At 31.0% G+C, this 18,772-nt stretch overlaps 1 protein-coding gene across 3 annotated transcripts in view; it reads left to right on the top strand.

Moving 5' to 3' along the window:
• The window catches only part of LOC111421267 (AXIN1 up-regulated 1), a 51,538-nt gene that overhangs the window by 28,723 nt on the left and 4,043 nt on the right, over window positions 1-18,772 (top strand). The window contains exon 1 of one of the 3 annotated variants that reach the window (XM_071196584.1): window positions 2,416-2,439. The exons of 1 other annotated variant lie outside the window; for it this stretch is intronic. The gene's annotated coding sequence lies outside the window, so the exon portion shown is untranslated. Of the gene's footprint in view, window positions 1-2,415; window positions 2,440-6,353; window positions 6,640-18,772 lie in introns of those variants that run through there. One more of the 3 variants, XM_023054411.2, reaches the window with a different exon arrangement.

Genomic DNA, 18,772 nt, shown 5'->3' with positions numbered 1-18,772 from the left:
AAGTTTCTTTGCGGTTGTGCCACTTTAACTGTTCGATGTAGATTTGAAAATCTTCTTCAACAGTATAGCTAAAAAGAGTCCATTTTGGCGTTTCTACTGTTTTGGTTTAGCAGCGTCGATATAACAGTGCACGTATATCTTTGAATAGCGAAGAAAATCTCATTTTCCTCAAAGATGAAGGATACAAAGATGCAAAATCCTTTGCCGATGCTAATTTTTTAATAAAACTGGCATTCTTACAGGGACATTTTTGAAACTGAATTACCTTAATCTCTTTCTGTAAGGATATAACATACTTACACCTTTTAAAGTCAATTAAGCTTTTATGAAAAACAAACTATGGGGATGAATAGCAAATGAAGATGTGGACAAAGATTATTTTTTAATATGGCAGCAATTTTTGGCATCAAAACTTGATCTTTCTAAAGATATAAAAATCATGGTTGAGACACTTCTCGCAGCTAATTATTTAGTTTGAGAAATGTTTTCCAAATGAAAATTTAATGATTCAAGATCTATTTAACACTGGTGCTTGGTAAAATTTTATTTTTGTAAAAGAAGAGACTCTTATCGAGTTACCTTGAGATAAACCAAGTTTTTTCAAGCAAATTTCAAGTCTTTTCTGTTTAGTGCTAGCTTCTTCGGTTTGGTTTCTTTATTATTTTTCCTATTGTGTTGTCCAAAATTTCCTTGGATCGTCCTCTCTTTTTGTTTTATGCAGAATATACCATTTAGTTGAGTCCTTGGAGATGTCCCCACCACCCTAGATGTCGTTATTCTATATATGCCTCAGCTAGTTTTATATGTATTTAGGTATGATATAATTTGTTCATTTCTCATTCTCTCCATCTTGGTTGTACTAGTTTCTGTGTCTCTTTGGTCAATCAATCTATAAAGTTTATAAATAGTAATGGAGTTTGGCTTCTCCATCGTCTTATTCCACCCCTAGTAACAAATTCTTCGGATATCATTTATGTGATAACAGTTTGAAAGCAAAAATTTGCCACCATGAAATTACTAAACACAAAATGAATAATAATAATAACATCGTGTTTGTACAAAGTAAATATAAAGCTCGAATCACCGTGAAAAAGGAAATCAGAGTGGACTCCACGAATTGAGAAAATGAGTTGTGATTTTCATGCTTATCCATCAAATTAATTATTAATTTAATGTTCATAAAGAAAAAAGAAATAAATAATGAAGATGGACGACTTTTATAGTCATTCTTTTACTTACAATTAGGGTAGGGCACCGTAGAAATATTTTAATTGAAAACGGAGTCGCGACTAAGAATTGTTTGAGAACCACGGTTTTATATGCATTCCTTTTATTCTAGCTTGCAAGTATTTTTATAAAGAGATATTGGATACTAATGATTATTTATGGATTAATTTTCTTAACTTTAAGACCTTCGTGAAGACCATGTTATAATATTTTAATTTTAATCTTTTCGATTCAGAGTCGAACGAAGTATGTCGCTACATGTATTTAGCTTATCCGCCAATTTACACACACCTACATATACTTGCACTTTAAATTGATATAAACGATTAAAATATTGTGTAAGTTTATACAAACATAAAAAATATTCATATATGAACCTTAATTATATACGATTCTAATTATAAAAATTATTATATAATAAACGTTATACCAATTTAGTGATAAGAGAATTTTGATTAAATAAATAGTACACAAATATAAAAAATGCTACGTTTGTAATATAACAATTACAACAAAGCATTAATAATTGCTACGTTGTTAATTCTCTCAAATTTACGCAATCTTTGTTCATAATTATTGGCTTATCCCGTATTCCTTTCGTTTCAAACCAATTTATCAGAATTATAGAAACTTAACTGTTATTTAAGTGCAACAAAAAAGCGAATTATTTAATGAATATTCAAACACGCGTCGACGAGCGGTGTGAATAGTAAAATTTTACTTCATCGCATTGAAAAGCAACGAAATAAGGACAACGATAATCTAAACGTAGTGGCTTTTAATACGCTATAAATGTGGTAATAATTTCGTTTTATTACCCACTTGTTTTTGAGTACAATTATTTTTGTGAATCGTTATACATTCACCCCTATTTTCAAATTAGGTGAAGGATTATATAATATTTTAAAAAAGAGAAATCTTTTTTTTTTATTACAGTTAAACTCGATATAACGGACATAATATTTTTAAGTTATATTACATATTATTCCTCAAATTGCTCAATTCTATGTTCATAAATAAAATCAAGGACGGTAGTTCTAGTTTTAATTGTTATTCAGCACTAGATTGTTGTATATTTTTATTGAAATAAAACTAGAACTAACATTAGACTTAAAATTAGAAACATTCGGATTTAGCCGTTGGTGTCATAAGACGGTTAAACCAGAATGTTTCTAGTTGTAAGTCTAGTGTTAGTTCTAGTAACAGTGTTAGGTAACAACTAAAACAAGAACTACCTTCTTCTAGATTGTATATAGTAATATACAATTCGAGGGAATACCCCGAGTTAGATTGTTGTATATTTTTCTTCTTCTTCTTTCTCTTGTCCCCATTTATACCATGCGGTATTGGGTTTTGGATCCATCTTTTATGCATTTTCCTATCTCTGACCATAGTCTGTACTTCGGCGAGTCTCTTCCCTCTCTTTTCAACCATCTCCTCAATCTCACCCTCCTATTGGGTTGGGTTGGGTGTCATTCCTTCTGGCCTCATGTTGAACATTTTCTTAGGTACTCTATCTTCTTGCATTTGAATCAGATGACCATACCAACTTAGTTGTTTTCCCTCTATTTCTTGTACCAAGAGTTTAAGCTTAGCTCATCTCTCATGTTCTTGTTCCATACCCTATCTCTTCTGGTTTTCCTCAACATCTTGCGTAGGTACTTCATCTCTGTTGCTGTTATTTTCGATTTGTGCTTGTCCAACATCGTTCAAGCTTCTGATCCATAATTAAGTGTGGGTATATAGATGGTTTTATATAATTGTATTTTTGCTTTGGTATTTAGTTCTTTCTTGCCTACGACGGTGTTTATTTGACTTGCACTTGCTTTTGTTATTGTGTTGCGTATTTCCTGATCTATCTTTGCATCCTTACACAGAGAAAAATATATTCTTGAACGAAGATTATTACTCTTGGCTCAAGCTTATCATATTCTTACATATCCACAAGAAGATCATTTTGTTGAGTGAAGAAAAATCACATATTCTCAAAGCAAGTATACAAATATTCTTGATTCTCTAAAAAACGAATTCTTAGTAAAAGTAAATCAATAATCTTGAAAAAGAGTATCTTAGTGTTACGTCAACAACCCCATTTTCGTATCCCGAATAGATTTCTTAAGTCAAGAATAACGTGTCTTTCTTTTTAGAAAAACTTATTCATATAATAACAATCTTGTATAATTCTTCATTTGAGTATTATAAATTATTGACGCAAGAATGGATTTTTTGATACAAAAAATTGATATTCTTCGATGCTAAGAATATGACATACTTCATTCGATAATATTTCTATTCTTAAAAGAAAAAAATATTTTTGTTTATACTTGTTAAAGTTTCAAATATTGTTTTCTTAAAAACTAAAAGTTATTTTTCAAAACGTGTAGGTTCATTGGAAAGAGGACACTTTTACTAATACTTTGGGAAATTCTCAAAATCATATTTCAAGAAATGGATTTTATACGAATTTTTAAAACTTAATCGATGAAAATTGCAAAATACGAAAAAATTTTCAATTATTTCAAAAATTTATTTCACAAGAACTGAAAGTGATTTTTAAAAAAAGCTTTTTGCATTAAAAAGAGGATACTCTAATTAATAATTGGTAATATTTCCACAAGGATCCTTCAAGAAATTAATTTTATAGCTAATTTTGAAAATTATCGATGAAACTTGCAACATTGAAAATTTTATCAAAGCTTCAAATATTGTTTTCTCAAAAACTAAAAGTTCTTTTTCAAAACGGATTGGTTCCTTGGAAAGAGGACACTCTTATTAACACTTTGGGAGATTTTCATACTCATATTCCAAGAACTGCATTTTATACGAATTTTTAAAACTTAATCGGCGAAAATTGCAAAATTCGAAAAAATTGTCGATTATTTCAAAAATTTATTTCTCAAGAACTAAAAGTGATTTTTCAAAACGGGTTTTTGTATTAAAGAGAGGATATTTTAATTAATAATTGGTGATATTTTCACAAGGATCCTTCAAGAAATTAATTTTATAGCGAATTTTCCAAGTTATCGATGAAAATTGGAAAATCGAAAATTTTATCAAAGCTTCAAATATTGTTTTCTCAAAAACTAAAAGTTATTTTTCAAAACGAGTTGGTTCATTGGAAAGAGGACACTCTTATTAACACTTTGAGAAATTTTCAAAATCATATTTCAAGAAATGGATTTTATACGAATTTTTAAAACTTAATCGATGAAAATTGCAAAATACGAAAAAATTTTCAATTATTTCAAAAATTTATTTCTCAAGAACTGAAAGTGATTTTTCAAAAAGGCTTTTTGCATTAAAAAGAGGATACTTTACTTAATAATTGGTAATATTTCCACAAGGATCCTTCAAGAAATTAATTTTATAGTGAATTTTGAAAGTTATCGATGAAAATTACAACATCGAAATTTTATCAAAACTTCAAATATTGTTTTCTCAAAAACTAAAAACTATGTTTCAAAACGAGTTGGTTCATTGGAAAGAGGACACTTTTATTAACACTTTGGGAAATTTTCATACTCATATTTCAAGAAATGGATTTTATACGAATTTTTAAAACTTAATCGACGAAAATTGCAAAATTCGAAAAAATCGTCGACAATTTCAAAAAATAATTTCTCAAAAACTAAAAGCTATTTTTCAAAACGGCTTGTTGTATTAAAAAGAGGACACTTTAATTAATAAATTGGTGATATTTCCATAAGGATCCTTCAAGAAATTAATTTTATAGCGAATTTTGCGAGTTATCGATGAAAATTGTAACATCGAAAATTTTATCAAAACTTCAAATATTGTTTTCTCAAAAACTGAAAGTTATTTTTCAAAACGGGTTGGTTCATTAGAAAGAGGATACTCTTATTAACACTTTGGGAAATTTTCATACTCATATTCCAAGAAATGGATTTTATACGAATTTTTAAAACTTCAAAAAATTCGAAAAAAATGGTTGATAATTTCAAAAAAAAATTTCTCAAAAACTAAAAGCAATTTTTCAAAACGGCTTGTTGCATTAAAAAGAGGATACTTTAATTAATAATTGATGATATTTCCATAAGGATCCTTCAAGAAATTAATTTTATAGCGAATTTTGCAAGTTATCGATGAAAGTTGGAACATCGAAAATTTTATCAAATTTTCAAATATTGTTTTCTCAAAAACTAAAAGCTATTTTTCAAAACGGGTTGGTTCATTGTAAAGAGGACACTCTTATTAACACTTTGGAGGATAACAGCGATAGTTCTGTTAGCAATCAATATGAGGATGAATTACAAGAGGAGAAGAAAACTACCGACCCAGTCTCGTCTGCGTAATTTGTCGTTTGATTTGCTTTATTATTCTGACCATGTATGCTAGAAAGAGTGGTGGGCTTAAACTGTCACTGTTTCACTCCTTTTTCCATTCTGAACTCTTCTGGCATCTTTCCATTCAGTCTAATCCTTCCCATTACGTTATGGTATACGCTTTTGATTGCTCTTTTTAGTTTTGGAGTAGTCCCCAGTTCGCTTAAAGCTTCCCATATGTGTTGCCTCGGTACCAATTTTCCCATTCGTGGGGTATTGATGTTCTATGTTTGCTAGAATATTTTCCATCTCCTCTTTTTTGTTGTTCTTGTGCTGGACTTCCTCTAGACTACTCTAGAGGTATATTTTTCATTGAACTATAACTAGAACTAACACTAGACCTTGACGTACAGAGTTTCTGGTTTAGCAGTGCATCTTCAGATGTTCCTTTAAAATGCAAATTAAAAATTTTTCCTATAACGGCTTTTGGTTATAACGTACTCCTTTCCCCGTATTATTCTGTTATATCGAGGTTTTACTGCATTGTCTTTATCTAATCTATATCTTATCTTAGTTTCATTGAGAAATATCATAAAATAGAAATACTTCTTAATAAAGTATTTGTGGGAAGATTAAAAATTTTGGATTATTTCGTACGTTTTCTGCGTATATATATAAAAATTCGAACGTCGCGGTGCGAATGGTGCATCAGTCGGTTAGAGGCCGATCTCTATATTACAAAATTCTTGGTACGACGAACGTCACTGGGAGTAGCGCATGCGCTCGAGGCGAGCCTTCATTGTGTACCGAACGAAGTATACACAAACTCCCCGTTTTGCGACTATAGTTGTAGGGCAGACCGTACAATGAACCGTGCCGATACACAACGACGCCTCAAAAAACGAACGAGAACGACGATTTATTTGAACATAAATTTTTAAAAATTACACTTTTTTTTTCTCGATTACTTAATAACACAATTCGTCCAAATATATACGGTGAACGCGTATTTATATCGAGTGAAATAGAAACGTTTTAAATATTAAAAATAAATTTTTAAAAAAAGTTGTGATATGGACCATTTTTCAACAGTCAATGTTTCAACACCATACGAGGTCGTTCCCTTCAGGTGAATATAGCTTTTGTTTTTTAACTTTTTGTTTTAATTTATATATATATATATATATAAAGATATCCCTCCCACGATTTCTAACCTTTATCGTAAGATATCATAAGGTCTATATTCCCTTAACATGAACATCGTTAGTTACTTTTTTCTCTTTCTCTTTTCGTCTCCTTCAAATTTTCAAACTGTCTCTTGGAATACTTCCACCTAAACACCACCCACGAACCATCCGTGTCGGTGGTCGTCCCTCGCCCATTCCCGTTTTCCGTATTTTTCGTCATTTGAAAGTAGGTAAAAGATACTACCTTCACCGTGCCGAGGAGAGCGCGATTTTCGACCTTACGTCGACCAATCGGACGGGTTTTTCATGACGGACACGCATTTTTCACGTAGGGATTTTCTTTCATGTTCCACAGCGTATATATTTATTTTGAGAAAGGATGAAGAAAAAGACAACGTTGTTAATGGCTGTTTAGCCCGTCGTTTGTGCAACGCGAAAATACATACGATATCAAGACATCACAGCCCCGCAAAAGAAATAAACTCCAAATTGAATGCACCTTAAGGTGCCTTTAGTTAGTTTAGTTTAGTTTAGTTTTACCAAGGCGAGTGTACACTATTTTGATCGACACGGAATGCACTCGTTTATTAACAACTTTCAAATTCAATGCAAATTGATGCTAAATAATTTTAATTAGTATGTGAAGTTAGATGGTCATTTAAACATCAGACATTCTCGATTACATATCTTGAATTATTTATTTAATTATATACAGGGTGTTAATCTTTTCTCGTACTTATTTGGTGCGTTTAATTCTCAATCTAAATTATTATTATTACAGTTTCTATTAGCCCAGAAATAATTGATAAATCAAATTAAAACCATTCGTGTAAAATCTAAAATTTAAATGTATGCAAATAGAACAAACTCACATAGTAACGCAGATTATAAAATACAGTTTTTTTTTTCGTCAACGATTATATCACTTTGTCACTAAAACTTTGAAGGCTTTATTTTAATTAATATATATTTATTTAATTATTTAAAGATTAAAGGATAAAAGTCGCAAAATAATAATCCTAACCGATTTCTTTATAGTGGTTCACCTTCAAAATATTTATAAGAAAAAGTGTGGTAACAATCTATGTTTAATCATACAAAAAAATAAACGATTAAATACAGAGGCGACGAAAAGTTGGAATATAAAATCGATGATTATCAATTTCAAATTTCCTTATACAGTAAAACCTCCATATAACGGATTCCTCCAATACGTATATAGAAAAATTGGTTGAGTAAATAATTTTATCTACAACTATTGAATTATCTATTCATTATACTCATGATTGACAAAGTGTTGAATAATGAAGCCATTATTCCACAGTTCTGACACGGCCTACTAATCAAAAAATAAAATATTAACAGAAATGACAGCTTTCTTATATTGAGGTTATGTCTGAAATGTCTATCAAGTTTATTTTTTTTCCTTTTTTTGATATTTTTTTTCAAAATTAAATAGTTGTAGATAAAGTATAGTATTCAACTTACGTATAATGGATGTTACCCACTCAGATTCAACTTCATCTTCGTGGGTAACAGCCGCCATTATACGCTTGTTGAATAATATACTATTATCTACAACTATTGAATTATCTATTCGTTATACAATTGATTTTTGACGGGTAATGACACGCATTACCCATGACTGACAAAGTGTTGAATAATGAAGCCATTATTCCACAGTTCTGACACGGCCTACTAATCAAAAAATAAAATATTAACAGAAATGACAGCTTTCTTATATTGAGGTTATGTCTGAAATGTCCATCAAGTTTATTTTTTTTCCTTTTTTTTGATTTTTTTTCAAAATTAAATAGTTGTAGATAAAGTATAGTATTCAACTTGCGTATAATGGATGTTACCCACTCAACTTGTTACCCAACTTCTTCTTCGTGGGTAACAGCCGCCATTATACGCTTGTTGAATAATATACTATTAACGCATACAAATTCAATCATTGGATCTACAGAGAAATCTACAAGCATTTAACAACATAGCGAAACAATTCAATATGTCCATTGATGCACAAAATAACTAAATGCATGACAATAACTAAAAAGCCACTTCGATGTAAGCTAGAAGTAAACCACAACATAATAGAGCAGATCGTGGTGTTAGATTTTATAATGTATTATTCCGTTTATTTAGTAGTGCATTTTTGTATAATGGTTTAGTTATACTTCTGGTTATAAAAGAGCCTGCGAGCTTAAAATCGCCTTTATTTTTTCGTCTACGATTTGATACACAATAAATAGTACGTTTTCAGTTCACGCGGAGCAAGTCTCTCATAACAAAGTACAAATTATACATATTAAGCTTAAGTTTTCGGTGATAAGTTCATTGAAACTTAGAAGCAAGATTTTGTTATTAATCAGCGCCTAACAGTTAAAAAAAAATAAATTCATGGCATTCAGGTACTTGAAAGTTAGACTATCAAGTTACTGTAATATTGAAGAGGAAGTATCTGAACAAGTCAGAAAAGGCAATAAAATCGCAGGGTGCCTAAACGACACTTTATGGAGCAACAAACATCTATATTATTAACAATTTTAGCAAGAAAAACAATTAAAACATTTTCCGAACATTGTCTTAGTCACTTCTGTAATACTGTAGTGTGCCATGGAAAAAAATAACGCGCAAAATTGATAACAGTCATTAAATGATATTTCAATGCCTGAAGCAGTTGTAAATGATTATTTTTTCCCATGGCACACTACAGTATAACACAAGTGACTTTAGGAGAATGTTCGGAAACTATTTTAATGTTTTTCTCTACTACAATCACAATTAATGTTGATGTATTGTACATTAATGGATTCAGGAAAAAAATCTTTATCCAATAACGTGAAGACAAACATACCGAGCAATTTGAAAATCAAAAGTTGATAATCGCTTGAAATTGAAGATGGCGTTAGAAAAACTCTATTTGTAGCATGAATTCATCAAACCTCATTTGATTCCTCGCTCATGAAAATCGGAATGTAAATGACAAAGTAACAGCTTGCGGCATCTTTGTGTGACAACCTGTATATACAGGTGTCTTTTCTCTGCTAATATTACATTTAAAATGAATATATTGTACATCAATGGATTCAGAAAAACAAACTCCATCCAATGACGCAAAGAAAAATATACGCTGCAATTTGAAAAACAAAAGTTAGTATCGCTTGAAATTGAAGATGGCGTTGGAAAAACTTTATTTGTAGCATGAATCATAGTATTCATCAAACCTTTTTATTTTATTCCTCGTTCACTGAATGACAGAGTTACAGCTTGGGACGTTTTTTATCTGACACCCTGTATAATGAACTATACGGCTGAGACTAGAACTGACATGTCTAAAACAAAACGGATATTGGAAACAGCAGAAATGAGGGTACTTGGCAGAATCACCGGTAAAACTGTATACGATAGAGAAAGAAGTGAAGCCATAAGAACATTATGTAGAGCATCTCAGTTAATGTACACATTAGTCAGTCAATGTACAATGCGTTAATTAATTATCGTACACGACGTCATCATTGCAAGTATGCAACCAATATCACAGTATTTTTCTTGCAATACGCGATTTGCGTGTGATGCGTATTGCACTGTGATATTGGTTGCATATTTGCACGATAATTAATTAACACACTGTATACATTAACGTAACGTTTTAGTGAAAGTATTTATCAGTCATAGAGTGTATACATTTACTAGTGAATGTGTACATAAACTAGGCAGTGTATGCATTTGCTAACAGATGTTAGTAAAAGTTATAACAAAGAAAATTTATGGTATAATTTTTTTAATGGAAGGGATTGCATGTGATGCAAGTGGTAAGTAAGTAAGTATAGCAGTTATCATTTTTTGGGTTGGGTTGGGTTTCGTTATGTAAACTAGTATACTCTAAACTTTAACTGGGCGTCATTAGTAATTGTATACATCAACTAGTAAAAGTTTATATTTTGTATTTTATATACACATTAACTAGATAAATTAATTAATGTATGCATTGACTAGACAATGTGTACAGGGTGTCCAAATTTCGATGGGTTTGCAGGGTATTTCAGTTATTATGAAAGATAGAAAGTTGCGGCTTTCGCGAAGCTGAGCAACTTTTTTGTGAAACTTACAATGGCACAAACCAAATTTTCATAGCGCTCTTCGTTTTCAGACACCTCCTGTATCTCGGCTATAGATTTTTTCACGTAGAACCCAATGGTGCACGTAGAATTTTTCTAGTCATTGCGGTCTTTGAGTTATAAAGAGTTAAATATTTTAGAAATTGAGTATTCAGTATTTGAGTTGTGTTTATAACTCAAAAACCGTGATGACTAGAAAAATTCCACGTGCACCATTGGGTTCCACGTGAAAAAATCTATCAGAACCCGTTTTTACTTTTTTACAAAGTTTCCCGATAGCCGAGATACAGGAGGTGTCTGAAAATCGTAAATTTGAAACACTCCCTGTATATCAAAAACTAAGAGGGCTATGAAAATTTGGTTTATGCCATTGTAAGTTTCACAAAAAAGTAGCCCAGGTTCACGAAAGCCGCAACTTTCTATCTTTCATAATAACTGAGATACCCTGCAAACCCATCGAAATTTGGACACCCTGTACATTCACGGAATGAATGCTTTAACCGTAACACATACATAGAAAGAAAAACAGCCAGTGATAAATCGCCGCTAGGTAAACGAAGTCCAGAACGACCAAGGAAAAGATGGAGTGACAATTTACGCATACAATAGAGGCATCATTGACGAAGAACAGGCTTTAAGCATGAGTGGAGAAAGAAGAAGAAGACAAATTCAAACACCTATCCACGTCGTTACGTTCTGTATTTATTAGTTTTACTTTTAGTTCAGTAAAAATATACAACAATCTAATGCTGAATAACAACGAAAACTAGAGCTAACACTAAACCTAGAACTAGAATCACTCGGGTTTAGCCGTGCGTCTTTTAAGACGGCTAACCCCAAATGTTTCTGTTTTAGAATGCCAAAGTCATGTTATTCTTTTCACAAATATGCTTAGTAATCCGTGGTTCTTCGTCTATTTTTACATATAAATAGTCTCTGTTTTAACAGTCTATTAACGAGTTTCTCTATGATATTCATTGGGAATCCGTTTTGAAAGGCTAAATCTTTGATGTATTTAAATTCCTTTTTACGAGTTTTTTCCGATAGAGGGTATGTTATCGCTCTCTGAGTTAAAAACCTGAAATTGGCCAGCTTTTGGTTGATTGGATGCGCTAAATCGTACGGTATTGTTGTGGGTATCATTGTTGCGTTTCTATATATATCATAATTCAGTTCATTTTCATGACCATGGCTAACTTTTAAATCAAAGAAATTTTGAGTTTATCCTTTTCAATCTCCATTGTGAACTTTAAACCTTCCTGAATGTTGATAAGGTATGATAAAAATCCATTAAGTGTATCCATATCACCTTCCCATACGCAGAAAACGTCATCAACATACCTGTTCCATTTATAAATGTGTCTTTTATAAATATTAGCATCGTTCATTATCTTTGTTTTTTCTACATGATCAAGAAAAATGTTGGCAAGCAGCCCTGATAGTGGCATACCCATGGGTAAACCCTAAAATTCATTATTAACAACAATAGTTTTGTTCAACTCTATGTTTCAATATGTTGTTAATGTCCTCTGTTTTATTATTATTTTGAAAAAATGAAACAATTTTTTTAGTTAATTTCAGGGTCAACTCTATAGGAACGCTAGCATAAAGATTTACAAATGTATAAATGTATAATGTATGTTAAAAGATACCAGAATCTTGTTGTGATAATTTATGTCCTTAGTCTTGTTCGATAAATTGCTGGGTGTTTGATATTGAATAGGTGGGTTCGAAATTGATTTCTTTAAAAACACTTGCAAAATAGAAGCTGCATCGACTGCAAAAATTTGGCCAAAATGTAACATGTGCATTTAAGTAAATGCCCTTATTACGATGAGATAGCAGCATTAAGCTACATATATACAAGTTGAGTTAATATTTCTAGAGTGAAGAATCACAAAGAGAAGCCATTTTGAAATAAAAATCAATTATGAAAATTCACAATGAAAATTATAATTGCCATTGATTTATTTGACTTTGAAGTTATTATGTATTTTATTTGCACCATTTTTTAACTTTATTAACTAATCAAAGCTGCAAATGAGTTTTAAATTCAAAATTATAGAGTATACTAACAGGAAATGCGTTGATGTGGTTTGCGTTAGTTGGTTAGCTTGTCGTAATATCGCCAGCGCTGCCGAGTGTTTATACAGAGAACGATTTTCCAATCGCACCAATATGAGCTGTTTAGATAGGTTGTATCAGTTCAAAACGTACTTTGTGCGCCAGTTTACTTTGAAAATTAGATTTCAATGGTTCATTGATGTGTTCAAACATACAACTTGTATCACACTACCAACAGCCGGTTCGTCTGCTTTAGTCCAGAGATCATCATTGAGAGCAGATTTTAGCTCGTAGGTTTACATGAAAGATGTGACATTTTTAATAATGTTTTGTTTACCGTTGAAGCACAAGCATATAACATCAGTGGAATTAGCAAAGATTGTTTTAATTAGAATTTTTAGACAATGATGGGTACATATTTTCTGCCAAAACTACTGAATGGTGAATCTTACAGTTAATTCCACAAATGTTTCAGTTTGCCAGGTTTCATAGAGGGTTCCAATACTTTTACAACAGAATGGAGCACATGCTATATTACGAGTAGGAGAATTTTTGAATTGTCGTTTTTCTAATATTTTCACCAGACTTAACTCCAATAGCTTTTTGGATGTGAGGATACACCAAAAAGGAAGCGATTCGTCTGGTTTTTAAATGATATCATTTATTTTTTATAGTAAGCTTATGTTCTTGCTTGGCCATTAACCTAATATATTATCAAATTATAAATCTTAATGTTTGTATTTTACAACAAGAAATTACTTTGTGGAACTTGTAATTAACTTTTCATACCGCCAACATTGTAAATTAGTAATAACGTCAACAAAAGCTTTACGCTTATTATTAGAAATTAAAGGAGTACTTGGCTAACACTGGGTCCATTGCCTTAGGTTACATAGAATTAATGATTAAAGCAAACTTTAAGGTATATTTTTTCACCCAACAATGTTGAAATATTGATCCTCAAACTGGAAGTTTTTACATATGAAACAGATGGTAGGAAGGGATGATAACTGAGCTTAATTTTGAACTTGGTTCGTAGATATCCCGAGTTTGAACGCATCTGGCTTCTACTTTTGCTAATATGTTAATACGAAATTAATACATGAGTCCATACGTTGGAGAACAGTAATTGAAAATCTGATAGAATGGTGCTACTGACTATCCGCATTGTCTTTTATATTTACAATTAATTATGATGTTAAACCTGAAGCTGTAAATGTTGCATCAATTTTTGTAATAACAGTTAAATCAACATTCTCGATTTATTCTAATAGAGCGTGTAGAAAAACGCGGAAATAAGGTTCCAAAAATCTTCGTTCGCCGTTCAAACATTTCATTTCCTGTTCAATAGGAGAACTTGACATTATCGAGCAGCAATTATGAGTTATAATCGTACCACAAGTGAAAAAAATGAAATAAGTTTAGTTAGAATCTACGCTAAAAAACATAAAAATAAAAAATGTTATTGTTTTAACTTGAGTTTTATCTAATCATGTTAATTTTATCAAATCAAAACTAATGGAAGTTAGATTAGAATCAATAAACTACATTTAAAATTGGCAGATTATATCAAGATTGACGTAGGTTAGTTTAATTAACATCATGTCATAATCCTGTTCATTACATATTTCATTTTTTTATTGCATTTCACTTTTTTTTGAAAGTCTAAAATCTATAACAGCAAATTTTTCTACTTTTTTTCTGTGATAAGCTTAAATTATTGATTTATGACACATCAACATAAGTCTGTTTTAGGCATAACGCAGATATTGGACTCTCGAAGTTCGAAGATTACATTATCTCTTCTTCCTCTATAAATAACTCTGGGTTTTCTATTGGAACCGCTTTGCTAACTTCTAGCATTCAGAAAATTTAATTTTACCAAATCATAGATTTTTTATTCTTACTTATTTTATGTCAATTCCAAACTTTAACTTTTCCAGGATTTACATGTTGAGCAACATATTTGAATCTTATAAAGATACTTTTCCATCTGATATCGGATGAATGGATCATATAAGTAAGGAATGTGAAAAAGGTCAAGTTTTATTTTGAGATATGCAGTTGGTTGGTTATGATAGAATATTATTTGCTTATCGATAAGATGTAAAGAATTTTTGTAAAAATGTTATATTTGCTACCCATTGCCACATAACTTTCGTTGTAAGCAGCTTTCTGATTTTTTAAAAGAACATACTTATCAAACCGAGATGACAAGTTATCTTGTTAAATAATTCAGAATATTGTCTTGATTTTGTAGTAGTAATTAGTAATTTATTTTGACTTAAAAATCATTGGAGTATTTTATCGTTTATTTTATCATCCAATAATTTGTGCATCCTCCAAAGCTTCTTGAACCAACTCATTGTTTATATATGGAAAATTTCCCGTATGACTCATTTCTACTTAATTTATAATGTATAACATAATTCGTGTTTATTCCTAAATTCTGACTAACTTTATCCTCAACGTTTTCTAAAGCCCCGTTCGGAGTCATAACAATGTTTCGATTCTCAATCAGATAATTATTTTCAGGATATACTGCATTCGCCGCATTAAATTCATAAACAACAGCTGCTTTGAACGGTTCTGGGAAATTCTGTTTGCCGAAATATATTTCAGTCGTATTTATTTCTATATTATGTTTGTAGTCCAGTAACATAACCGATTCATTTTCAATGGTGTTTGCCACTCTACAAATAAAATTATAAATAGTACAATTCAATAAGTTTCTCTAAATTACAAAATTAAACCAGAACTCAAAGGAATTTTAGACATTTTTTGTTGTGAAAATTTGATTCTCGCCGTTTGTGTCAATACATTTTAGTTTTCGGGAAAAAAATGCGCAGTTTTAATTAATTTTGGCAAATCGGTTTAGCAACAATTTAGTTTGCATGCTGCTTATGTTTTAAGCAGCTGGGTCAGTTGGATCGAAAGTAACCCATGGAGATGATGATCTAAGGTAATGATTGGGATTGAATATAATTTGACCTTTTCGCAAATTTAATAATTATTCTAATACAGCTTCTAATATTAATATTTTAGATATTTAAACATCATATTTGCAAGCAGCAAAAGCTGGAATTACTATCTAATTGCGCAATGAAAGCCTTAATATTGATACTAAGACTTTCTTGACGCTGTTTTAATAACGTGTATTATTAAATTTTAATTATGTATATTGGTTCAAGCAATATCCCGTGTAAGTTCTATGTACCTTCGCTGTTATAGCCAAAATTAATATCGATTTTCGTGAACCGTAAATGCTACATCAAAACTTCTTCAAAATTACAGTAAGTCTCCATATAGTTCCTATCAAATTTGCATCTAGTATTTCAAGTCTGCATCAAATCCACATTAAACTCAATGTCTAATGAAATCTTCACCATGTTTCCATCAAATCAAATTTGTACAGAATAAAGTCTCCATCAAAACCGAATCTTATCTCTGTCGGGACTGTATCTGGAAGCACATCATAGCTCTTTCAAGCATGCATTAAATCTTCATATCGTTATTACATTTGTATCATATTTTTCAAATCTTCAATAAACCTACTTTAAGTTTCTGTCATTTCCGTATGAAGTCCGCAAGAAGTTTTCATCATATTTCTAACAAGTCCGTATAGAGTCAAGTGGAGTATGGAGTCAATCTACATCAATGTAGTCTAATATTACAAAAAAGATAGTTATGGAATCTTTTTGTAGAATGCTAAGTATTCCTTGGACATAGAGAAGAACTAACGAGTCAATACTACAACAACTGAAACCAAAAAAAGATTGCGAGACGTGGTTGCTGAAAACATTGCAACATTTTTTGGATGCTTGGTGCCAAGAAATCTCTAAAGACTTACCTTAGAGGGATGAATGTTCTGGAAAGCAACTTATGATTCTCATAATTCTCGAATACGAGATTCCGACTGAGAAGAATTTTCATATTCCTTCATAGCTCTATTAAGTCAAGTGTACTTTAGTCTTTATCATGTCTCCATCTTATATTCATCAATTCTGCATCGAGAAGCAAATATTACTTTTTGAAAGTAATATCATCTTTCTATCAGGTCTGGTTATATCGGAAATGGACACCAATTTTATTAAATATCTAAAATTTTGTTTTGTCAGGTAGATGGGCATTACTTTTAATGGTTATAGCTTTCTGAATTTCTGTATTGTTGCTACTAAGCAGGAAAATCTTGCAATAAAAAGCCGAATTTTTGCTTCGAAATGAAGCAGCTATGGAGTGTCCAAACTGTAATAGCCAAATGCTGCGTGTATTGGAAATTTAATCTTTTTTTTTGTCAAAACCTAGTCTTAAACGTTCAATGTTTCTAAGTCATGGAATTAAATACATTATCTAAATACGAGATTCCGACTTAGAAGAATTTTCATAGCTCTATTAAGTCAAGTGTACTTTAAGTCTTTATCATATCTCCATCTTATCTTCATCAAGTCTGCATCGAGAAACAAATATTACTTTTTGAAAGTAATATCATCTTTCTATCACGTCTGGTTTTATCGGAAATGGACACCAATTTTATTAAATATCTAAAATTTTGTTTTATCAGGTAGATGGGCATTACTTTTAATGGCTATAGCTTTCTGAATTTCTGTATTGTTGCTACTAAGCAGGAAAATCTTGTGATAAAAACCCGAATTTTTGCTTCGAAATGAAGCAGCTATGGAGTGTCCAAACTGTAATAGCCAAATGCTGCGTGTATTGGAAATTTAATTTTTTTTTGTCAAAACCTAGTCTTAAACGTGCAATGTTTCTAAGTCATGGAATTAAATACATTATCTAAATACGAGATTCCGACTTAGAAGAATTTTCATTCTCCTTCATAGCTCTATTAAGTCAAGTGTACTTTAAGACTATCATATCTCCATCTTATCTTCATCAAGTCTGCATCGAGAAGCAAATATTACCTTTTGAAAGTAATATCATCTTTCTATCACGTCTGGTTATATCGGAAATGGACACCAATTTTATTAAATATCTAAAATTTTGTTTTATCAGGTAGATGGGCATTACTTTTAATGGCTATAGCTTTCTGAATTTCTGTATTGTTGCTACTAAGCAGGAAAATCTTGTAATAAAAAGCCGAATTTTTGCTTCGAAATGACGCAGCTATGGAGTGTTCAAACTGTAATAGTCAAATGCTGCGTTTATTGGAAATTTAATCTTTTTTTGGTCAAAACCTAGTCTTAAACGTTCAATGTTTCTAAGTCATGGAATTAAATACATTATCTAAATACGAGATTCCGACTAAGAAGAATTTTCATACTCCTTCATAGCTCTATTAAGTCAAGTGTACTTTAAGTCTTTATTATATCTCCATCTTATCTTCATCAAGTCTGCATCAAGAAGCAAATATTACTATTTGAAAGTGATATCATCTTTCTATCACGTCTGGTTATATCGGAAATGGACACTAATTTTATTAAATATCTAAAATTTTGTTTTATCAGGTAAATGGGCATTACTTTTAATGGCTATAGCTTTCTGAATTTCTGTATTGTTGCTACTAAGCAGGAAAATCTTGTAATAAAAAGCCGAATTTTTGCTTCGAAATGAAGCAGCTATGGAGTGTCCAAACTGTAATAAATGCTGCGTTTATTGGAAATTTAATCTTTTTTTGTCAAAACCTAGTCTTAAACGTGCAATGTTTCTAAGTCATGGAATTAAATACATCAGTTCTCAAAATTGTCTAAAAGTTGTTATGTTGCGACAACTGCAATTTCTTTAGTACCATCGACTTCATTCATATATACAATTTTTGATTGAATAGTTAAAAACTGATGTGATAGAATGATATCGATAAAGAATGCAAGGAAACAATTACAAGTAATAAAACTCTATAATGATGAACCTATTTGCTAATTTTGAATTTGAA

This window comes from Onthophagus taurus, chromosome 6, assembly GCF_036711975.1.
Source record: "Onthophagus taurus isolate NC chromosome 6, IU_Otau_3.0, whole genome shotgun sequence".
Classification (NCBI taxonomy): Eukaryota; Metazoa; Arthropoda; class Insecta; order Coleoptera; family Scarabaeidae; genus Onthophagus; species Onthophagus taurus.
Note: the sequence above shows the minus strand (reverse complement) of the source record. Positions and strands in the feature narration are given on the sequence as shown.